The sequence below is a fragment of the Pseudophryne corroboree genome, chromosome 9 (genome assembly GCF_028390025.1).
Source record: "Pseudophryne corroboree isolate aPseCor3 chromosome 9, aPseCor3.hap2, whole genome shotgun sequence".
NCBI classification, from domain to species: Eukaryota; Metazoa; Chordata; class Amphibia; order Anura; family Myobatrachidae; genus Pseudophryne; species Pseudophryne corroboree.
In genome coordinates, this window is record NC_086452.1 from 63358538 (window position 1) to 63382817 (window position 24280).

At 36.4% G+C, this 24280-nt stretch overlaps 1 protein-coding gene and 16 non-coding genes across 18 annotated transcripts in view; all 17 read right to left on the reverse strand.

The window, feature by feature from the left end:
- LOC134957493 (armadillo-like helical domain containing protein 1) overlaps window positions 1-24280 on the reverse strand; it is a 468225-nt gene that overhangs the window by 240231 nt on the left and 203714 nt on the right. The window lies entirely within an intron of this gene.
- Window positions 938-1052, reverse strand: LOC134959398 (U5 spliceosomal RNA). The gene has a single exon (XR_010187439.1). It is a non-coding gene; the product is annotated as a U5 spliceosomal RNA (small nuclear RNA).
- LOC134959376 (U5 spliceosomal RNA) lies at window positions 2441-2554 on the reverse strand. The gene has a single exon (XR_010187421.1). It is a non-coding gene; the product is annotated as a U5 spliceosomal RNA (small nuclear RNA).
- On the reverse strand, window positions 3937-4051 carry LOC134959400 (U5 spliceosomal RNA). Its single transcript, XR_010187441.1, has one exon. It is a non-coding gene; the product is annotated as a U5 spliceosomal RNA (small nuclear RNA).
- Window positions 5439-5553, reverse strand: LOC134959336 (U5 spliceosomal RNA). The gene has a single exon (XR_010187384.1). It is a non-coding gene; the product is annotated as a U5 spliceosomal RNA (small nuclear RNA).
- LOC134959401 (U5 spliceosomal RNA) lies at window positions 6937-7051 on the reverse strand. Its single transcript, XR_010187442.1, has one exon. It is a non-coding gene; the product is annotated as a U5 spliceosomal RNA (small nuclear RNA).
- On the reverse strand, window positions 8434-8548 carry LOC134959402 (U5 spliceosomal RNA). The gene has a single exon (XR_010187443.1). It is a non-coding gene; the product is annotated as a U5 spliceosomal RNA (small nuclear RNA).
- Window positions 9923-10037, reverse strand: LOC134959337 (U5 spliceosomal RNA). Its single transcript, XR_010187385.1, has one exon. It is a non-coding gene; the product is annotated as a U5 spliceosomal RNA (small nuclear RNA).
- LOC134959403 (U5 spliceosomal RNA) lies at window positions 11426-11540 on the reverse strand. The gene has a single exon (XR_010187444.1). It is a non-coding gene; the product is annotated as a U5 spliceosomal RNA (small nuclear RNA).
- On the reverse strand, window positions 12928-13042 carry LOC134959339 (U5 spliceosomal RNA). Its single transcript, XR_010187386.1, has one exon. It is a non-coding gene; the product is annotated as a U5 spliceosomal RNA (small nuclear RNA).
- On the reverse strand, window positions 14431-14545 carry LOC134959314 (U5 spliceosomal RNA). The gene has a single exon (XR_010187363.1). It is a non-coding gene; the product is annotated as a U5 spliceosomal RNA (small nuclear RNA).
- Window positions 15928-16042, reverse strand: LOC134959404 (U5 spliceosomal RNA). The gene has a single exon (XR_010187445.1). It is a non-coding gene; the product is annotated as a U5 spliceosomal RNA (small nuclear RNA).
- Window positions 17430-17544, reverse strand: LOC134959340 (U5 spliceosomal RNA). The gene has a single exon (XR_010187387.1). It is a non-coding gene; the product is annotated as a U5 spliceosomal RNA (small nuclear RNA).
- LOC134959406 (U5 spliceosomal RNA) lies at window positions 18926-19040 on the reverse strand. Its single transcript, XR_010187446.1, has one exon. It is a non-coding gene; the product is annotated as a U5 spliceosomal RNA (small nuclear RNA).
- On the reverse strand, window positions 20428-20542 carry LOC134959465 (U5 spliceosomal RNA). Its single transcript, XR_010187499.1, has one exon. It is a non-coding gene; the product is annotated as a U5 spliceosomal RNA (small nuclear RNA).
- Window positions 21930-22044, reverse strand: LOC134959407 (U5 spliceosomal RNA). Its single transcript, XR_010187447.1, has one exon. It is a non-coding gene; the product is annotated as a U5 spliceosomal RNA (small nuclear RNA).
- On the reverse strand, window positions 23432-23546 carry LOC134959466 (U5 spliceosomal RNA). The gene has a single exon (XR_010187501.1). It is a non-coding gene; the product is annotated as a U5 spliceosomal RNA (small nuclear RNA).

The window sequence follows — 24280 nt, forward strand, 5'->3', positions numbered from 1 at the left end:
GTCAGTTGTGTGGTGAGGGACAAGATTTGCTTCTGTTTGGCCACATAGTTTATGACTGGTTGCCACCAGCACTGGTTTTGCCTATTATATTGACCATGAATAATTTTAATTGGTCCTGAACCACCAACCCAGGGCACCCCTGCAAGTGTCCCGAGGCACCCCAGGGAGCCACGGCACACAGTTTAGGAACCTCTGGCCTACAGACATCACGATGTTGTACAGTGCTGGAAAAACATCCCAGCAATAGAGTATACAGGAGACTCATCTATGATAGAACAATCATTGTATTCCACAGTTTTTTTCCAATAATAAACAAAAAAAATCAACATTTAATATCAAATTCTAAAAGACTCATGAAAAATTAACAATTTCGGAATTTCACTAGTAAATAAGCTCTGTGTTGGTCAGCCAGGCAGGAAACAAAAAACAAAAAAACAAAAAGCCTTTTACTGTAAACAGAAAACAAACAGCAAAAAACTGTAAACAGTAAACTAACTACTTCTGATCATGGTCAAATTTTCCTACAAACAGGATAAGAAAAACAAAAACTAATTTGTTCAACTTCCTTCAGATACCATTAATACCGACACAGCAAGAGAGTATTCAAGAAAATAGCTGACCATTTTCAAAAATGAAACTCATGAGTGCTCCTTTCCCCATCTTGCCCTGCCTCACTGACTCAGTGTTGCTCAGCTGCAGTGCACTGTCTGCAAGTCAGCCTGAGTATATTGTGTCATTTCATAGCATCGATTGATGATGTCCTATCCCTGCTCTATATTTATAAGTAACCAGTTTACTTTACGCCTGTAAAAATATAAACATCAGTTTCAGAAGCAATGATTTGTGACCATGGTTTCAAATCATTGTTTCTACAAATTGATACTTCCGATGTTCAAACCCTACTATAATATTATATTCTTTTATTAACCAGTAAACAAGCCCAGCGTGAGCCAGGCATCAAAAAATTACATGAAACTCATGGTTGTTCCTCTCCACGGAAATCTTTAGTAAAAGGCGAAAGATTTATTCGTTCTGAAGAGAAACCAGAGTATACTAGAGAAGTGCCACGATTATTTCCCCAGATTCAAACAGACCTCAGTTTACCAAGTGAGAGGACAAAACATATGTATATTTAACAATTTTCACATATAACCAATACAATTCTAATATATTTACAACATCTAAGTTTAAAAAGGACATTTAATTTGCAAAATGCTATAAAAAAACAACAACCTTGCAAAGTATCAAATGCATCATGGGGAAGTATGCAAATGAAACTACCAAACAAAGAAAGATTTACATTTTGAATGGTCGAATAGTAATTTAAACCCAGTTCTTCAACTTACTAGAGTGCCTACAGCAGTGGTTTCCAAACTTTTTTGAATCACGGCGCCCAAGAATATCAGAATTTTTTCACGGCACCCCTAGGCCAAAAATTTCTTATTGAGTAATTTAGAAAGAAATATTACATTAAGTAGATCGCATTTATATGTCATCCTTAGGGTCAGTTGTGTGGTGAGGGACAAGATTTGCTTCTGTTTGGCCACATAGTTAATGACTGGTAGCCACCAGCACTGGTTTTGCCTATTATATTGACCATGAATAATTTTAATTGGTCCTGGACCACCAACCCAGGGCACCCCTGCAAGTGTCCCGAGGCACCCCAGGGAGCCACGGCACACAGTTTAGGAACCTCTGGCCTACAGACATCACGATGTTGTACAGTGCTGGAAAAACATCCCAGCAATAGAGTATACAGGAGACTCATCTATGATAGAACAATCATTGTATTCCACAGTTTTTTCCAATAATAAACAAAAAAAATCAACATTTAATATCAAATTCTAAAAGACTCATGAAAAATTAACAATTTCGGAATTTCACTAGTAAATAAGCTCTGTGTTGGTCAGCCAGGCAGGAAACAAAAAACAAAAAAACAAAAAGCCTTTTACTGTAAACAGAAAACAAACAGCAAAAAAATGTAAACAGTAAACTAACTACTTCTGATCATGGTCAAATTTTCCTACAAACAGGATAAGAAAAACAAAAACTAATTTGTTCAACTTCCTTCAGATACCATTAATACCGACACAGCAACAGAGTATTCAAGAAAATAGCTGACCATTTTCAAAAATGAAACTCATGAGTGCTCCTTTCCCCATCTTGCCCTGCCTCACTGACTCAGTGTTGCTCAGCTGCAGTGCACTGTCTGCAAGTCAGCCTGAGTATATTGTGTCATTTCATAGCATCGATTGATGATGTCCTATCCCTGCTCTATATTTATAAGTAACCAGTTTACTTTACGCCTGTAAAAATATAAACATCAGTTTCAGAAGCAATGATTTGTGACCATGGTTTCAAATCATGGTTTCTACAAATTGATACTTCCGATGTTCAAACCCTACTATAATATTATATTCTTTTATTAACCAGTAAACAATCCCAGCGTGAGCCAGGCATCAAAAAATTATATGAAACTCATGGTTGTTCCTCTCCACGGAAATCTTTAGTAAAAGGCGAAAGATTTATTCGTTCTGAAGAGAAACCAGAGTATACTAGAGAAGTGCCACGATTATTTCCCCAGATTCAAACAGACCTCAGTTTACCAAGTGAGAGGACAAAACATATGTATATTTAACAATTTTCACATATAAGCAATACAATTCTAATATATTTACAACATCAAAGTTTAAAAAGGACATTTAATTTGCAAAATGCTATAAAAAAAAACAACAACCTTGCAAAGTATCAAATGCATCATGGGGAAGTATGCAAATGAAACTACCAAACAAAGAAAGATTTACATTTTGAATGGTCGAATAGTAATTTAAACCCAGTTCTTCAACTTACTAGAGTGCCTACAGCAGTGGTTTCCAAACTTTTTTGAATCACGGCGCCCAAGAATATCAGAATTTTTTCACGGCACCCCTAGGCCAAAAATTTCTTATTGAGAAATTTAGAAAGAAATATTACATTAAGTAGATCGCGTTTATATGTCATCCTTAGGGTCAGTTGTGTGGTGAGGGACAAGATTTGCTTCTGTTTGGCCACATAGTTTATGACTGGTAGCCACCAGCACTGGTTTTGCCTATTATATTGACCATGAATAATTTTAATTGGTCCTGAACCACCAACCCAGGGCACCCCTGCAAGTGTCCCGAGGCACCCCAGGGAGCCAAGGCACACAGTTTAGGAACCTCTGGCCTACAGACATCACGATGTTGTACAGTGCTGGAAAAACATCCCAGCAATAGAGTATACAGGAGACTCATCTATGATAGAATAATCATTGTATTCCACAGTTTTTCCCAATAATAAACAAAAAAAATCAACATTTAATATCAAATTCTAAAAGACTCATGAAAAATTAACAATTTCGGAATTTCACTAGTAAATAAGCTCTGCGTTGGTCAGCCAGGCAGGAAACAAAAAAACAAAAAGCCTTTTACTGTAAACAGAAAACAAACAGCAAAAAACTGTAAACAGTAAACTAACTACTTCTGATCATGGTCAAATTTTCCTACAAACAGGATAAGAAAAACAAAAACTAATTTGTTCAACTTCCTTCAGATACCATTAATACCGACACAGCAAGAGAGTATTCAAGAAAATAGCTGACCATTTTCAAAAATGAAACTCATGAGTGCTCCTTTCCCCATCTTGCCCTGCCTCACTGACTCAGTGTTGCTCAGCTGCAGTGCACTGTCTGCAAGTCAGCCTGAGTATATTGTGTCATTTCATAGCATCGATTGATGATGTCCTATCCCTGCTCTATATTTATAAGTAACCAGTTTACTTTACGCCTGTAAAAATATAAACATCAGTTTCAGAAGCAATGATTTGTGACCATGGTTTCAAATCATGGTTTCTACAAATTGATACTTCCGATGTTCAAACCCTACTATAATATTATATTCTTTTATTAACCAGTAAACAAGCCCAGCGTGAGCCAGGCATCAAAAAATTACATGAAACTCATGGTTGTTCCTCTCCACGGAAATCTTTAGTAAAAGGCGAAAGATTTATTCGTTCTGAAGAGAAACCAGAGTATACTAGAGAAGTGCCACGATTATTTCCCCAGATTCAAACAGACCTCAGTTTACCAAGTGAGAGGACAAAACATATGTATATTTAACAATTTTCACATATAACCAATACAATTCTAATATATTTACAACATCTAAGTTTAAAAAGGACATTTAATTTGCAAAATGCTATAAAAAAACAACAACCTTGCAAAGTATCAAATGCATCATGGGGAAGTATGCAAATGAAACTACCAAACAAAGAAAGATTTACATTTTGAATGGTCGAATAGTAATTTAAACCCAGTTCTTCAACTTACTAGAGTGCCTACAGCAGTGGTTTCCAAACTTTTTTGAATCACGGCGCCCAAGAATATCAGAATTTTTTCACGGCACCCCTAGGCCAAAAATTTCTTATTGAGAAATTTAGAAAGAAATATTACATTAAGTAGATCGCGTTTATATGTCATCCTTAGGGTCAGTTGTGTGGTGAGGGACAAGATTTGCTTCTGTTTGGCCACATAGTTAATGACTGGTAGCCACCAGCACTGGTTTTGCCTATTATATTGACCATGAATAATTTTAATTGGTCCTGAACCACCAACCCAGGGCACCCCTGCAAGTGTCCCGAGGCACCCCAGGGAGCCACGGCACACAGTTTAGGAACCTCTGGCCTACAGACATCACGATGTTGTACAGTGCTGGAAAAACATCCCAGCAATAGAGTATACAGGAGACTCATCTATGATAGAACAATCATTGTATTCCACAGTTTTTTCCAATAATAAACAAAAAAAATCAACATTTAATATCAAATTCTAAAAGACTCATGAAAAATTAACAATTTCGGAATTTCACTAGTAAATAAGCTCTGCGTTGGTCAGCCAGGCAGGAAACAAAAAACAAAAAAACAAAAAGCCTTTTACTGTAAACAGAAAACAAACAGCAAAAAACTGTAACCAGTAAACTAACTACTTCTGATCATGGTCAAATTTTCCTACAAACAGGATAAGAAAAACAAAAACTAATTTGTTCAACTTCCTTCAGATACCATTAATACCGACACAGCAAGAGAGTATTCAAGAAAATAGCTGACCATTTTCAAAAATGAAACTCATGAGTGCTCCTTTCCCCATCTTGCCCTGCCTCACTGACTCAGTGTTGCTCAGCTGCAGTGCACTGTCTGCAAGTCAGCCTGAGTATATTGTGTCATTTCATAGCATCGATTGATGATGTCCTATCCCTGCTCTATATTTATAAGTAACCAGTTTACTTTACGCCTGTAAAAATATAAACATCAGTTTCAGAAGCAATGATTTGTGATCATGGTTTCAAATCATGGTTTCTACAAATTGATACTTCCGATGTTCAAACCCTACTATAATATTATATTCTTTTATTAACCAGTAAACAAGCCCAGCGTGAGCCAGGCATCAAAAAATTATATGAAACTCATGGTTGTTCCTCTCCACGGAAATCTTTAGTAAAAGGCGAAAGATTTATTCGTTCTGAAGAGAAACCAGAGTATACTAGAGAAGTGCCACGATTATTTCCCCAGATTCAAACAGACCTCAGTTTACCAAGTGAGAGGACAAAACATATGTATATTTAACAATTTTCACATATAAGCAATACAATTCTAATATATTTACAACATCAAAGTTTAAAAAGGACATTTAATTTGCAAAATGCTATAAAAAAAACAACAACCTTGCAAAGTATCAAATGCATCATGGGGAAGTATGCAAATGAAACTACCAAACAAAGATTTACATTTTGAATGGTCGAATAGTAATTTAAACCCAGTTCTTCAACTTACTAGAGTGCCTACAGCAGTGGTTTCCAAACTTTTTGGAATCACGGCGCCCAAGAATATCAGAATTTTTTCACGGCACCCCTAGGCCAAAAATTTCTTATTGAGAAATTTAGAAAGAAATATTACATTAAGTAGATCGCGTTTATATGTCATCCTTAGGGTCAGTTGTGTGGTGAGGGACAAGATTTGCTTCTGTTTGGCCACATAGTTTATGACTGGTTGCCACCAGCACTGGTTTTGCCTATTATATTGACCATGAATAATTTTAATTGGTCCTGAACCACCAACCCAGGGCACCCCTGCAAGTGTCCCGAGGCACCCCAGGGAGCCACGGCACACAGTTTAGGAACCTCTGGCCTACAGACATCACGATGTTGTACAGTGCTGGAAAAACATCCCAGCAATAGAGTATACAGGAGACTCATCTATGATAGAACAATCATTGTATTCCACAGTTTTTTCCAATAATAAACAAAAAAAATCAACATTTAATATCAAATTCTAAAAGACTCATGAAAAATTAACAATTTCGGAATTTCACTAGTAAATAAGCTCTGTGTTGGTCAGCCAGGCAGGAAACAAAAAACAAAAAAACAAAAAGCCTTTTACTGTAAACAGAAAACAAACAGCAAAAACTGTAAACAGTAAACTAACTACTTCTGATCATGGTCAAATTTTCCTACAAACAGGATAAGAAAAACAAAAACTAATTTGTTCAACTTCCTTCAGATACCATTAATACCGACACAGCAAGAGAGTATTCAAGAAAATAGCTGACCATTTTCAAAAATGAAACTCATGAGTGCTCCTTTCCCCATCTTGCCCTGCCTCACTGACTCAGTGTTGCTCAGCTGCAGTGCACTGTCTGCAAGTCAGCCTGAGTATATTGTGTCATTTCATAGCATCGATTGATGATGTCCTATCCCTGCTCTATATTTATAAGTAACCAGTTTACTTTACGCCTGTAAAAATATAAACATCAGTTTCAGAAGCAATGATTTGTGACCATGGTTTCAAATCATTGTTTCTACAAATTGATACTTCCGATGTTCAAACCCTACTATAATATTATATTCTTTTATTAACCAGTAAACAAGCCCAGCGTGAGCCAGGCATCAAAAAATTACATGAAACTCATGGTTGTTCCTCTCCACGGAAATCTTTAGTAAAAGGCGAAAGATTTATTCGTTCTGAAGAGAAACCAGAGTATACTAGAGAAGTGCCACGATTATTTCCCCAGATTCAAACAGACCTCAGTTTACCAAGTGAGAGGACAAAACATATGTATATTTAACAATTTTCACATATAAGCAATACAATTCTAATATATTTACAACATCAAAGTTTAAAAAGGACATTTAATTTGCAAAATGCTATAAAAAAAAACAACAACCTTGCAAAGTATCAAATGCATCATGGGGAAGTATGCAAATGAAACTACCAAACAAAGAAAGATTTACATTTTGAATGGTCGAATAGTAATTTAAACCCAGTTCTTCAACTTACTAGAGTGCCTACAGCAGTGGTTTCCAAACTTTTTTGAATCACGGCGCCCAAGAATATCAGAATTTTTTCACGGCACCCCTAGGCCAAAAATTTCTTATTGAGAAATTTAGAAAGAAATATTACATTAAGTAGATCGCGTTTATATGTCATCCTTAGGGTCAGTTGTGTGGTGAGGGACAAGATTTGCTTCTGTTTGGCCACATAGTTTATGACTGGTAGCCACCAGCACTGGTTTTGCCTATTATATTGACCATGAATAATTTTAATTGGTCCTGAACCACCAACCCAGGGCACCCCTGCAAGTGTCCCGAGGCACCCCAGGGAGCCAAGGCACACAGTTTAGGAACCTCTGGCCTACAGACATCACGATGTTGTACAGTGCTGGAAAAACATCCCAGCAATAGAGTATACAGGAGACTCATCTATGATAGAATAATCATTGTATTCCACAGTTTTTCCCAATAATAAACAAAAAAAATCAACATTTAATATCAAATTCTAAAAGACTCATGAAAAATTAACAATTTCGGAATTTCACTAGTAAATAAGCTCTGCGTTGGTCAGCCAGGCAGGAAACAAAAAAACAAAAAGCCTTTTACTGTAAACAGAAAACAAACAGCAAAAAACTGTAAACAGTAAACTAACTACTTCTGATCATGGTCAAATTTTCCTACAAACAGGATAAGAAAAACAAAAACTAATTTGTTCAACTTCCTTCAGATACCATTAATACCGACACAGCAAGAGAGTATTCAAGAAAATAGCTGACCATTTTCAAAAATGAAACTCATGAGTGCTCCTTTCCCCATCTTGCCCTGCCTCACTGACTCAGTGTTGCTCAGCTGCAGTGCACTGTCTGCAAGTCAGCCTGAGTATATTGTGTCATTTCATAGCATCGATTGATGATGTCCTATCCCTGCTCTATATTTATAAGTAACCAGTTTACTTTACGCCTGTAAAAATATAAACATCAGTTTCAGAAGCAATGATTTGTGACCATGGTTTCAAATCATGGTTTCTACAAATTGATACTTCCGATGTTCAAACCCTACTATAATATTATATTCTTTTATTAACCAGTAAACAAGCCCAGCGTGAGCCAGGCATCAAAAAATTACATGAAACTCATGGTTGTTCCTCTCCACGGAAATCTTTAGTAAAAGGCGAAAGATTTATTCGTTCTGAAGAGAAACCAGAGTATACTAGAGAAGTGCCACGATTATTTCCCCAGATTCAAACAGACCTCAGTTTACCAAGTGAGAGGACAAAACATATGTATATTTAACAATTTTCACATATAACCAATACAATTCTAATATATTTACAACATCTAAGTTTAAAAAGGACATTTAATTTGCAAAATGCTATAAAAAAACAACAACCTTGCAAAGTATCAAATGCATCATGGGGAAGTATGCAAATGAAACTACCAAACAAAGAAAGATTTACATTTTGAATGGTCGAATAGTAATTTAAACCCAGTTCTTCAACTTACTAGAGTGCCTACAGCAGTGGTTTCCAAACTTTTTTGAATCACGGCGCCCAAGAATATCAGAATTTTTTCACGGCACCCCTAGGCCAAAAATTTCTTATTGAGAAATTTAGAAAGAAATATTACATTAAGTAGATCGCGTTTATATGTCATCCTTAGGGTCAGTTGTGTGGTGAGGGACAAGATTTGCTTCTGTTTGGCCACATAGTTAATGACTGGTAGCCACCAGCACTGGTTTTGCCTATTATATTGACCATGAATAATTTTAATTGGTCCTGAACCACCAACCCAGGGCACCCCTGCAAGTGTCCCGAGGCACCCCAGGGAGCCACGGCACACAGTTTAGGAACCTCTGGCCTACAGACATCACGATGTTGTACAGTGCTGGAAAAACATCCCAGCAATAGAGTATACAGGAGACTCATCTATGATAGAACAATCATTGTATTCCACAGTTTTTTCCAATAATAAACAAAAAAAATCAACATTTAATATCAAATTCTAAAAGACTCATGAAAAATTAACAATTTCGGAATTTCACTAGTAAATAAGCTCTGCGTTGGTCAGCCAGGCAGGAAACAAAAAACAAAAAAACAAAAAGCCTTTTACTGTAAACAGAAAACAAACAGCAAAAAACTGTAACCAGTAAACTAACTACTTCTGATCATGGTCAAATTTTCCTACAAACAGGATAAGAAAAACAAAAACTAATTTGTTCAACTTCCTTCAGATACCATTAATACCGACACAGCAACAGAGTATTCAAGAAAATAGCTGACCATTTTCAAAAATGAAACTCATGAGTGCTCCTTTCCCCATCTTGCCCTGCCTCACTGACTCAGTGTTGCTCAGCTGCAGTGCACTGTCTGCAAGTCAGCCTGAGTATATTGTGTCATTTCATAGCATCGATTGATGATGTCCTATCCCTGCTCTATATTTATAAGTAACCAGTTTACTTTACGCCTGTAAAAATATAAACATCAGTTTCAGAAGCAATGATTTGTGATCATGGTTTCTACAAATTGATACTTCCGATGTTCAAACCCTACTATAATATTATATTCTTTTATTAACCAGTAAACAAGCCCAGCGTGAGCCAGGCATCAAAAAATTATATGAAACTCATGGTTGTTCCTCTCCACGGAAATCTTTAGTAAAAGGCGAAAGATTTATTCGTTCTGAAGAGAAACCAGAGTATACTAGAGAAGTGCCACGATTATTTCCCCAGATTCAAACAGACCTCAGTTTACCAAGTGAGAGGACAAAACATATGTATATTTAACAATTTTCACATATAAGCAATACAATTCTAATATATTTACAACATCAAAGTTTAAAAAGGACATTTAATTTGCAAAATGCTATAAAAAAAACAACAACCTTGCAAAGTATCAAATGCATCATGGGGAAGTATGCAAATGAAACTACCAAACAAAGAAAGATTTACATTTTGAATGGTCGAATAGTAATTTAAACCCAGTTCTTCAACTTACTAGAGTGCCTACAGCAGTGGTTTCCAAACTTTTTGGAATCACGGCGCCCAAGAATATCAGAATTTTTTCACGGCACCCCTAGGCCAAAAATTTCTTATTGAGAAATTTAGAAAGAAATATTACATTAAGTAGATCGCGTTTATATGTCATCCTTAGGGTCAGTTGTGTGGTGAGGGACAAGATTTGCTTCTGTTTGGCCACATAGTTTATGACTGGTTGCCACCAGCACTGGTTTTGCCTATTATATTGACCATGAATAATTTTAATTGGTCCTGAACCACCAACCCAGGGCACCCCTGCAAGTGTCCCGAGGCACCCCAGGGAGCCACGGCACACAGTTTAGGAACCTCTGGCCTACAGACATCACGATGTTGTACAGTGCTGGAAAAACATCCCAGCAATAGAGTATACAGGAGACTCATCTATGATAGAACAATCATTGTATTCCACAGTTTTTTCCAATAATAAACAAAAAAAATCAACATTTAATATCAAATTCTAAAAGACTCATGAAAAATTAACAATTTCGGAATTTCACTAGTAAATAAGCTCTGTGTTGGTCAGCCAGGCAGGAAACAAAAAACAAAAAAACAAAAAGCCTTTTACTGTAAACAGAAAACAAACAGCAAAAAACTGTAAACAGTAAACTAACTACTTCTGATCATGGTCAAATTTTCCTACAAACAGGATAAGAAAAACAAAAACTAATTTGTTCAACTTCCTTCAGATACCATTAATACCGACACAGCAAGAGAGTATTCAAGAAAATAGCTGACCATTTTCAAAAATGAAACTCATGAGTGCTCCTTTCCCCATCTTGCCCTGCCTCACTGACTCAGTGTTGCTCAGCTGCAGTGCACTGTCTGCAAGTCAGCCTGAGTATATTGTGTCATTTCATAGCATCGATTGATGATGTCCTATCCCTGCTCTATATTTATAAGTAACCAGTTTACTTTACGCCTGTAAAAATATAAACATCAGTTTCAGAAGCAATGATTTGTGACCATGGTTTCAAATCATTGTTTCTACAAATTGATACTTCCGATGTTCAAACCCTACTATAATATTATATTCTTTTATTAACCAGTAAACAAGCCCAGCGTGAGCCAGGCATCAAAAAATTACATGAAACTCATGGTTGTTCCTCTCCACGGAAATCTTTAGTAAAAGGCGAAAGATTTATTCGTTCTGAAGAGAAACCAGAGTATACTAGAGAAGTGCCACGATTATTTCCCCAGATTCAAACAGACCTCAGTTTACCAAGTGAGAGGACAAAACATATGTATATTTAACAATTTTCACATATAACCAATACAATTCTAATATATTTACAACATCTAAGTTTAAAAAGGACATTTAATTTGCAAAATGCTATAAAAAAACAACAACCTTGCAAAGTATCAAATGCATCATGGGGAAGTATGCAAATGAAACTACCAAACAAAGAAAGATTTACATTTTGAATGGTCGAATAGTAATTTAAACCCAGTTCTTCAACTTACTAGAGTGCCTACAGCAGTGGTTTCCAAACTTTTTTGAATCACGGCGCCCAAGAATATCAGAATTTTTTCACGGCACCCCTAGGCCAAAAATTTCTTATTGAGAAATTTAGAAAGAAATATTACATTAAGTAGATCGCGTTTATATGTCATCCTTAGGGTCAGTTGTGTGGTGAGGGACAAGATTTGCTTCTGTTTGGCCACATAGTTAATGACTGGTAGCCACCAGCACTGGTTTTGCCTATTATATTGACCATGAATAATTTTAATTGGTCCTGAACCACCAACCCAGGGCACCCCTGCAAGTGTCCCGAGGCACCCCAGGGAGCCACGGCACACAGTTTAGGAACCTCTGGCCTACAGACATCACGATGTTGTACAGTGCTGGAAAAACATCCCAGCAATAGAGTATACAGGAGACTCATCTATGATAGAACAATCATTGTATTCCACAGTTTTTTCCAATAATAAACAAAAAAAATCAACATTTAATATCAAATTCTAAAAGACTCATGAAAAATTAACAATTTCGGAATTTCACTAGTAAATAAGCTCTGCGTTGGTCAGCCAGGCAGGAAACAAAAAACAAAAAAACAAAAAGCCTTTTACTGTAAACAGAAAACAAACAGCAAAAAACTGTAACCAGTAAACTAACTACTTCTGATCATGGTCAAATTTTCCTACAAACAGGATAAGAAAAACAAAAACTAATTTGTTCAACTTCCTTCAGATACCATTAATACCGACACAGCAACAGAGTATTCAAGAAAATAGCTGACCATTTTCAAAAATGAAACTCATGAGTGCTCCTTTCCCCATCTTGCCCTGCCTCACTGACTCAGTGTTGCTCAGCTGCAGTGCACTGTCTGCAAGTCAGCCTGAGTATATTGTGTCATTTCATAGCATCGATTGATGATGTCCTATCCCTGCTCTATATTTATAAGTAACCAGTTTACTTTACGCCTGTAAAAATATAAACATCAGTTTCAGAAGCAATGATTTGTGACCATGGTTTCAAATCATGGTTTCTACAAATTGATACTTCCGATGTTCAAACCCTACTATAATATTATATTCTTTTATTAACCAGTAAACAAGCCCAGCGTGAGCCAGGCATCAAAAAATTATATGAAACTCATGGTTGTTCCTCTCCACGGAAATCTTTAGTAAAAGGCGAAAGATTTATTCGTTCTGAAGAGAAACCAGAGTATACTAGAGAAGTGCCACGATTATTTCCCCAGATTCAAACAGACCTCAGTTTACCAAGTGAGAGGACAAAACATATGTATATTTAACAATTTTCACATATAAGCAATACAATTCTAATATATTTACAACATCAAAGTTTAAAAAGGACATTTAATTTGCAAAATGCTATAAAAAAAACAACAACCTTGCAAAGTATCAAATGCATCATGGGGAAGTATGCAAATGAAACTACCAAACAAAGAAAGATTTACATTTTGAATGGTCGAATAGTAATTTAAACCCAGTTCTTCAACTTACTAGAGTGCCTACAGCAGTGGTTTCCAAACTTTTTTGAATCACGGCGCCCAAGAATATCAGAATTTTTTCACGGCACCCCTAGGCCAAAAATTTCTTATTGAGAAATTTAGAAAGAAATATTACATTAAGTAGATCGCGTTTATATGTCATCCTTAGGGTCAGTTGTGTGGTGAGGGACAAGATTTGCTTCTGTTTGGCCACATAGTTAATGACTGGTAGCCACCAGTACTGGTTTTGCCTATTATATTGACCATGAATAATTTTAATTGGTCCTGAACCACCAACCCAGGGCACCCCTGCAAGTGTCCCGAGGCACCCCAGGGAGCCACGGCACACAGTTTAGGAACCTCTGGCCTACAGACATCACGATGTTGTACAGTGCTGGAAAAACATCCCAGCAATAGAGTATACAGGAGACTCATCTATGATAGAACAATCATTGTATTCCACAGTTTTTTCCAATAATAAACAAAAAAAATCAACATTTAATATCAAATTCTAAAAGACTCATGAAAAATTAACAATTTCGGAATTTCACTAGTAAATAAGCTCTGCGTTGGTCAGCCAGGCAGGAAACAAAAAACAAAAAAACAAAAAGCCTTTTACTGTAAACAGAAAACAAACAGCAAAAAACTGTAACCAGTAAACTAACTACTTCTGATCATGGTCAAATTTTCCTACAAACAGGATAAGAAAAACAAAAACTAATTTGTTCAACTTCCTTCAGATACCATTAATACCGACACAGCAACAGAGTATTCAAGAAAATAGCTGACCATTTTCAAAAATGAAACTCATGAGTGCTCCTTTCCCCATCTTGCCCTGCCTCACTGACTCAGTGTTGCTCAGCTGCAGTGCACTGTCTGCAAGTCAGCCTGAGTATATTGTGTCATTTCATAGCATCGATTGATGATGTCCTATCCCTGCTCTATATTTATAAGTAACCAGTTTACTTTACGCCTGTAAAAATATAAACATCAGTTTCAGAAGCAATGATTTGTGACCATGGTTTCAAATCATGGTTTCTACAAATTGATACTTCCGATGTTCAAACCCTACTATAATATTATATTCTTTTATTAACCAGTAAACAAGCCCAGCGTGAACCAGGCATCAAAAAATTATATGAAACTCATGGTTGTTCCTCTCCACGGAAATCTTTAGTAAAAGGCGAAAGATTTATTCGTTCTGAAGAGAAACCAGAGTATACTAGAGAAGTGCCACGATTATTTCCCCAGATTCAAACAGACCTCAGTTTACCAAGTGAGAGGACAAAACATATGTATATTTAACAATTTTCACATATAAGCAATACAATTCTAATATATTTACAACATCAAAGTTTAAAAAGGACATTTAATTTGCAAAATGCTATAAAAAAAACAACAACCTTGCAAAGTATCAAATGCATCATGGGGAAGTATGCAAATGAAACTACCAAACAAAGAAAGATTTACATTTTGAATGGTCGAATAGTAATTTAAACCCAGTTCTTCAACTTACTAGAGTGCCTACAGCAGTGGTTTCCAAACTTTTTTGAATCACGGCGCCCAAGAATATCAGAATTTTTTCACGGCACCCCTAGGCCAAAAATTTCTTATTGAGAAATTTAGAAAGAAATATTACATTAAGTAGATCGCGTTTATATGTCATCCTTAGGGTCAGTTGTGTGGTGAGGGACAAGATTTGCTTCTGTTTGGCCACATAGTTTATGACTGGTTGCCACCAGCACTGGTTTTGCCTATTATATTGACCATGAATAATTTTAATTGGTCCTGAACCACCAACCCAGGGCACCCCTGCAAGTGTCCCGAGGCACCCCAGGGAGCCACGGCACACAGTTTAGGAACCTCTGGCCTACAGACATCACGATGTTGTACAGTGCTGGAAAAACATCCCAGCAATAGAGTATACAGGAGACTCATCTATGATAGAACAATCATTGTATTCCACAGTTTTTTTCCAATAATAAACAAAAAAAATCAACATTTAATATCAAATTCTAAAAGACTCATGAAAAATTAACAATTTCGGAATTTCACTAGTAAATAAGCTCTGTGTTGGTCAGCCAGGCAGAAAACAAAAAAACAAAAAGCCTTTTACTGTAAACAGAAAACAAACAGCAAAAAACTGTAACCAGTAAACTAACTACTTCTGATCATGGTCAAATTTTCCTACAAACAGGATAAGAAAAACAAAAACTAATTTGTTCAACTTCCTTCAGATACCATTAATACCGACACAGCAAGAGAGTATTCAAGAAAATAGCTGACCATTTTCAAAAATGAAACTCATGAGTGCTCCTTTCCCCATCTTGCCCTGCCTCACTGACTCAGTGTTGCTCAGCTGCAGTGCACTGTCTGCAAGTCAGCCTGAGTATATTGTGTCATTTCATAGCATCGATTGATGATGTCCTATCCCTGCTCTATATTTATAAGTAACCAGTTTACTTTACGCCTGTAAAAATATAAACATCAGTTTCAGAAGCAATGATTTGTGACCATGGTTTCAAATCATTGTTTCTACAAATTGATACTTCCGATGTTCAAACCCTAATATAATATTATATTCTTTTATTAACCAGTAAACAAGCCCAGCGTGAGCCAGGCATCAAAAAATTACATGAAACTCATGGTTGTTCCTCTCCACGGAAATCTTTAGTAAAAGGCGAAAGATTTATTCGTTCTGAAGAGAAACCAGAGTATACTAGAGAAGTGCCACGATTATTTCCCCAGATTCAAACAGACCTCAGTTTACCAAGTGAGAGGACAAAACATATGTATATTTAACAATTTTCACATATAACCAATACAATTCTAATATATTTACAACATCTAAGTTTAAAAAGGACATTTAATTTGCAAAATGCTATAAAAAAACAACAACCTTGCAAAGTATCAAATGCATCATGGGGAAGTATGCAAATGAAACTACCAAACAAAGAAAGATTTACATTTTGAATGGTCGAATAGTAATTTAAACCCAGTTCTTCAACTTACTAGAGTGCCTACAGCAGTGGTTTCCAAACTTTTTTGAATCACGGTGCCCAAGAATATCAGAATTTTTTCACGGCACCCCTAGGCCAAAAATTTCTTATTGAGTAATTTAGAAAGAAATATTACATTAAGTAGATCGCATTTATATGTCATCCTTAGGGTCAGTTGTGTGGTGAGGGACAAGATTTGCTTCTGTTTGGCCACATAGTTAATGACTGGTAGCCACCAGCACTGGTTTTGCCTATTATATTGACCATGAATAATTTTAATTGGTCCTGAACCACCAACCCAGGGCACCCCTGCAAGTGTCCCGAGGCACCCCAGGGAGCCACGGCACACAGTTTAGGAACCTCTGGCCTACAGACATCACGATGTTGTACAGTGCTGGAAAAACATCCCAGCAATAGAGTATACAGGAGACTCATCTATGATAGAACAATCATTGTATTCCACAGTTTTTTCCAATAATAAACAAAAAAAATCAACATTTAATATCAAATTCTAAAAGACTCATGAAAAATTAACAATTTCGGAATTTCACTAGTAAATAAGCTCTGCGTTGGTCAGCCAGGCAGGAAACAAAAAACAAAAAAACAAAAAGCCTTTTACTGTAAACAGAAAACAAACAGCAAAAAACTGTAACCAGTAAACAAACTACTTCTGATCATGGTCAAATTTTCCTACAAACAGGATAAGAAAAACAAAAACTAATTTGTTCAACTTCCTTCAGATACCATTAATACCGACACAGCAACAGAGTATTCAAGAAAATAGCTGACCATTTTCAAAAATGAAACTCATGAGTGCTCCTTTCCCCATCTTGCCCTGCCTCACTGACTCAGTGTTGCTCAGCTGCAGTGCACTGTCTGCAAGTCAGCCTGAGTATATTGTGTCATTTCATAGCATCGATTGATGATGTCCTATCCCTGCTCTATATTTATAAGTAACCAGTTTACTTTACGCCTGTAAAAATATAAACATCAGTTTCAGAAGCAATGATTTGTGACCATGGTTTCAAATCATGGTTTCTACAAATTGATACTTCCGATGTTCAAACCCTACTATAATATTATATTGTTTTATTAACCAGTAAACAAGCCCAGCGTGAGCCAGGCATCAAAAAATTATATGAAACTCATGGTTGTTCCTCTCCACGGAAATCTTTAGTAAAAGGCGAAAGATTTATTCGTTCTGAAGAGAAACCAGAGTATACTAGAGAAGTGCCACGATTATTTCCCCAGATTCAAACAGACCTCAGTTTACCAAGTGAGAGGACAAAACATATGTATATTTAACAATTTTCCCATATAAGCAATACAATTCTAATATATTTACAACATCAAAGTTTAAAAAGGACATTTAATTTGCAAAATGCTATAAAAAAAACAACAACCTTGCAAAGTATCAAATGCATCATGGGGAAGTATGCAAATGAAACTACCAAACAAAGAAAGATTTACATTTTGAATGGTCGAATAGTAATTTAAACCCAGTTCTTCAACTTACTAGAGTGCCTACAGCAGTGGTTTCCAAACTTTTTTGAATCACGGCGCCCAAGAATATCAGAATTTTTTCACGGCACCCCTAGGCCAAAAATTTCTTATTGAGAAATTTAGAAAGAAATATTACATTAAGTAGATCGCGTTTATATGTCATCCTTAGGGTCAGTTGTGTGGTGAGGGACAAGATTTGCTTCTGTTTGGCCACATAGTTTATGACTGGTAGCCACCAGCACTGGTTTTGCCTATTATATTGACCATGAATAATTTTAATTGGTCCTGAACCACCAACCCAGGGCACCCCTGCAAGTGTCCCGAGGCACCCCAGGGAGCCAAGGCACACAGTTTAGGAACCTCTGGCCTACAGACATCACGATGTTGTACAGTGCTGGAAAAACATCCCAGCAATAGAGTATACAGGAGACTCATCTATGATAGAATAATCATTGTATTCCACAGTTTTTCCCAATAATAAACAAAAAAAATCAACATTTAATATCAAATTCTAAAAGACTCATGAAAAATTAACAATTTCGGAATTTCACTAGTAAATAAGCTCTGCGTTGGTCAGCCAGGCAGGAAACAAAAAAACAAAAAGCCTTTTACTGTAAACAGAAAACAAACAGCAAAAAACTGTAAACAGTAAACTAACTACTTCTGATCATGGTCAAATTTTCCTACAAACAGGATAAGAAAAACAAAAACTAATTTGTTCAACTTCCTTCAGATACCATTAATACAGACACAGCAACAGAGTATTCAAGAAAATAGCTGACCATTTTCAAAAATGAAACTCATGAGTGCTCCTTTCCCCATCTTGCCCTGCCTCACTGACTCAGTGTTGCTCAGCTGCAGTGCACTGTCTGCAAGTCAGCCTGAATATATTGTGTCATTTCATAGCATCGATTGATGATGTCCTATCCCTGCTCTATATTTATAAGTAACCAGTTTACTTTACGCCTGTAAAAATATAAACATCAGTTTCAGAAGCAATGATTTGTGACCATGGTTTCAATTCATGGTTTCTACAAATTGATACTTCCGATGTTCAAACCCTACTATAATATTATATTCTTTTATTAACCAGTAAACAAGCCCAGCGTGAGCCAGGCATCAAAAAATTACATGAAACTCATGGTTGTTCCTCTCCACGGAAATCTTTAGTAAAAGGCGAAAGATTTATTCGTTCTGAAGAGAAACCAGAGTATACTAAAGAAGTGCCACGATTATTTCCCCAGATTCAAACAGACCTCAGTTTACCAAGTGAGAGGACAAAACATATGTATATTTAACAATTTTCACATATAACCAATACAATTCTAATATATTTACAACATCTAAGTTTAAAAAGGACATTTAATTTGCAAAATGCTATAAAAAAACAACAACCTTGCAAAGTATCAAATGCATCATGGGGAAGTATGCAAATGAAACTACCAAACAAAGAAAGATTTACATTTTGAATGGTCGAATAGTAATTTAAACCCAGTTCTTCAACTTACTAGAGTGCCTACAGCAGTGGTTTCCAAACTTTTTTGAATCACGGCGCCCAAGAATATCAGAATTTTTTCACGGCACCCCTAGGCCAAAAATTTCTTATTGAGAAATTTAGAAAGAAATATTACATTAAGTAGATCGCGTTTATATGTCATCCTTAGGGTCAGTTGTGTGGTGAGGGACAAGATTTGCTTCTGTTTGGCCACATAGTTTATGACTGGTAGCCACCAGCACTGGTTTTGCCTATTATATTGACCATGAATAATTTTAATTGGTCCTGAACCACCAACCCAGGGCATCCCTGCAAGTGTCCCGAGGCACCCCAGGGAGCCAGGGCACACAGTTTAGGAACCTCTGGCCTACAGACATCACGATGTTGTACAGTGCTGGAAAAACATCCCAGCAATAGAGTATACAGGAGACTCATCTATGATAGAATAATCATTGTATTCCACAGTTTTTCCCAATAATAAACAAAAAAAATCAACATTTAATATCAAATTCTAAAAGACTCATGAAAAATTAACAATTTCGGAATTTCACTAGTAAATAAGCTCTGTGTTGGTCAGCCAGGCAGGAAACAAAAAACAAAAAAACAAAAAGCCTTTTACTGTAAACAGAAAACAAACAGCAAAAAAATGTAAACAGTAAACTAACTACTTCTGATCATGGTCAAATTTTCCTACAAACAGGATAAGAAAAACAAAAACTAATTTGTTCAACTTCCTTCAGATACCATTAATACCGACACAGCAACAGAGTATTCAAGAAAATAGCTGACCATTTTCAAAAATGAAACTCATGAGTGCTCCTTTCCCCATCTTGCCCTGCCTCACTGACTCAGTGTTGCTCAGCTGCAGTGCACTGTCTGCAAGTCAGCCTGAGTATATTGTGTCATTTCATAGCATCGATTGATGATGTCCTATCCCTGCTCTATATTTATAAGTAACCAGTTTACTTTACGCCTGTAAAAATATAAACATCAGTTTCAGAAGCAATGATTTGTGACCATGGTTTCAAATCATGGTTTCTACAAATTGATACTTCCGATGTTCAAACCCTACTATAATATTATATTCTTTTATTAACCAGTAAACAAGCACAGCGTGAGCCAGGCATCAAAAAATTACATGAAACTCATGGTTGTTCCTCTCCACGGAAATCTTTAGTAAAAGGCGAAAGATTTATTCGTTCTGAAGAGAAACCAGAGTATACTAGAGAAGTGCCACGATTATTTCCCCAGATTCAAACAGACCTCAGTTTACCAAGTGAGAGGACAAAACATATGTATATTTAACAATTTTCACATATAACCAATACAATTCTAATATATTTACAACATCTAAGTTTAAAAAGGACATTTAATTTGCAAAATGCTATAAAAAAACAACAACCTTGCAAAGTATCAAATGCATCATGGGGAAGTATGCAAATGAAACTACCAAACAAAGAAAGATTTACATTTTGAATGGTCGAATAGTAATTTAAACCCAGTTCTTCAACTTACTAGAGTGCCTACAGCAGTGGTTTCCAAACTTTTTTGAATCACGGCGCCCAAGAATATCAGAATTTTTTCACGGCACCCCTAGGCCAAAAATTTCTTATTGAGAAATTTAGAAAGAAATATTACATTAAGTAGATCGCGTTTATATGTCATCCTTAGGGTCAGTTGTGTGGTGAGGGACAAGATTTGCTTCTGTTTGGCCACATAGTTTATGACTGGTTGCCACCAGCACTGGTTTTGCCTATTATATTGACCATGAATAATTTTAATTGGTCCTGAACCACCAACCCAGGGCACCCCTGCAAGTGTCCCGAGGCACCCCAGGGAGCCACGGCACACAGTTTAGGAACCTCTGGCCTACAGACATCACGATGTTGTACAGTGCTGGAAAAACATCCCAGCAATAGAGTATACAGGAGACTCATCTATGATAGAACAATCATTGTATTCCACAGTTTTTTCCAATAATAAACAAAAAAAATCAACATTTAATATCAAAATCTAAAAGACTCATGAAAAATTAACAATTTCGGAATTTCACTAGTAAATAAGCTCTGTGTTGGTCAGCCAGGCAGGAAACAAAAAACAAAAAAACAAAAAGCCTTTTACTGTAAACAGAAAACAAACAGCAAAAAACTGTAAACAGTAAACTAACTACTTCTGATCATGGTCAAATTTTCCTACAAACAGGATAAGAAAAACAAAAACTAATTTGTTCAACTTCCTTCAGATACCATTAATACCGACACAGCAAGAGAGTATTCAAGAAAATAGCTGACCATTTTCAAAAATGAAACTCATGAGTGCTCCTTTCCCCATCTTGCCCTGCCTCACTGACTCAGTGTTGCTCAGCTGCAGTGCACTGTCTGCAAGTCAGCCTGAGTATATTGTGTCATTTCATAGCATCGATTGATGATGTCCTATCCCTGCTCTATATTTATAAGTAACCAGTTTACTTTACGCCTGTAAAAATATAAACATCAGTTTCAGAAGCAATGATTTGTGACCATGGTTTCAAATCATTGTTTCTACAAATTGATACTTCCGATGTTCAAACCCTACTATAATATTATATTCTTTTATTAACCAGTAAACAAGCCCAGCGTGAGCCAGGCATCAAAAAATTACATGAAACTCATGGTTGTTCCTCTCCACGGAAATCTTTAGTAAAAGGCGAAAGATTTATTCGTTCTGAAGAGAAACCAGAGTATACTAGAGAAGTGCCACGATTATTTCACCAGATTCAAACAGACCTCAGTTTACCAAGTGAGAGGACAAAACATATGTATATTTAACAATTTTCACATATAACCAATACAATTCTAATATATTTACAACATCTAAGTTTAAAAAGGACATTTAATTTGCAAAATGCTATAAAAAAACAACAACCTTGCAAAGTATCAAATGCATCATGGGGAAGTATGCAAATGAAACTACCAAACAAAGAAAGATTTACATTTTGAATGGTCGAATAGTAATTTAAACCCAGTTCTTCAACTTACTAGAGTGCCTACAGCAGTGGTTTCCAAACTTTTTTGAATCACGGCGCCCAAGAATATCAGAATTTTTTCACGGCACCCCTAGGCCAAAAATTTCTTATTGAGAAATTTAGAAAGAAATATTACATTAAGTAGATCGCGTTTATATGTCATACTTAGGGTCAGTTGTGTGGTGAGGGACAAGATTTGCTTCTGTTTGGCCACATAGTTTATGACTGGTAGCCACCAGCACTGGTTTTGCCTATTATATTGACCATGAATAATTTTAATTGGTCCTGAACCACCAACCCAGGACACCCCTGCAAGTGTCCCGAGGCACCCCAGGGAGCCACGGCACACAGTTTAGGAACCTCTGGCCTACAGACATCACGATGTTGTACAGTGCTGGAAAAACATCCCAGCAATAGAGTATACAGGAGACTCATCTATGATAGAACAATCATTGTATTCCACAGTTTTTTCCAATAATAAACAAAAAAAATCAACATTTAATATCAAATTCTAAAAGACTCATGAAAAATTAACAATTTCGGAATTTCACTAGTAAATAAGCTCTGTGTTGGTCAGCCAGGCAGGAAACAAAAAACAAAAAAACAAAAAGCCTTTTACTGTAAACAGAAAACAAACAGCAAAAAACTGTAAACAGTAAACTAACTACTTCTGATCATGGTCAAATTTTCCTACAAACAGGATAAGAAAAACAAAAACTAATTTGTTCAACTTCCTTCAGATACCATTAATACCGACACAGCAAGAGAGTATTCAAGAAAATAGCTGACCATTTTCAAAAATGAAACTCATGAGTGCTCCTTTCCCCATCTTGCCTTGCCTCACTGACTCAGTGTTGCTCAGCTGCAGTGCACTGTCTGCAAGTCAGCCTGAGTATATTGTGTCATTTCATAGCATCGATTGATGATGTCCTATCCCTGCTCTATATTTATAAGTAACCAGTTTACTTTACGCCTGTAAAAATATAAACATCAGTTTCAGAAGCAATGATTTGTGACCATGGTTTCAAATCATGGTTTCTACAAATTGATACTTCCGATGTTCAAACCCTACTATAATATTATATTCTTTTATTAACCAGTAAACAAGCACAGCGTGAGCCAGGCATCAAAAAATTACATGAAACTCATGGTTGTTCCTCTCCACGGAAATCTTTAGTAAAAGGCGAAAGATTTATTCGTTCTGAAGAGAAACCAGAGTATACTAGAGAAGTGCCACGATTATTTCCCCAGATTCAAACAGACCTCAGTTTACCAAGTGAGAGGACAAAACATATGTATATTTAACAATTTTCACATATAACCAATACAATTCTAATATATTTACAACATCTAAGTTTAAAAAGGACATTTAATTTGCAAAATGCTATAAAAAAACAACAACCTTGCAAAGTATCAAATGCATCATGGGGAAGTATGCAAATGAAACTACCAAACAAAGAAAGATTTACATTTTGAATGGTCGAATAGTAATTTAAACCCAGTTCTTCAACTTACTAGAGTGCCTACAGCAGTGGTTTCCAAACTTTTTTGAATCACGGCGCCCAAGAATATCAGAATTTTTTCACGGCACCCCTAGGCCAAAAATTTCTTATTGAGAAATTTAGAAAGAAATATTACATTAAGTAGATCGCATTTATATGTCATCCTTAGGGTCAGTTGTGTGGTGAGGGACAAGATTTGCTTCTGTTTGGCCACATAGTTTATGACTGGTTGCCACCAGCACTGGTTTTGCCTATTATATTGACCATGAATAATTTTAATTGGTCCTGAACCACCAACCCAGGGCACCCCTGCAAGTGTCCCGAGGCACCCCAGGGAGCCACGGCACACAGTTTAGGAACCTCTGGCCTACAGACATCACGATGTTGTACAGTGCTGGAAAAACATCCCAGCAATAGAGTATACAGGAGACTCATCTATGATAGAACAATCAT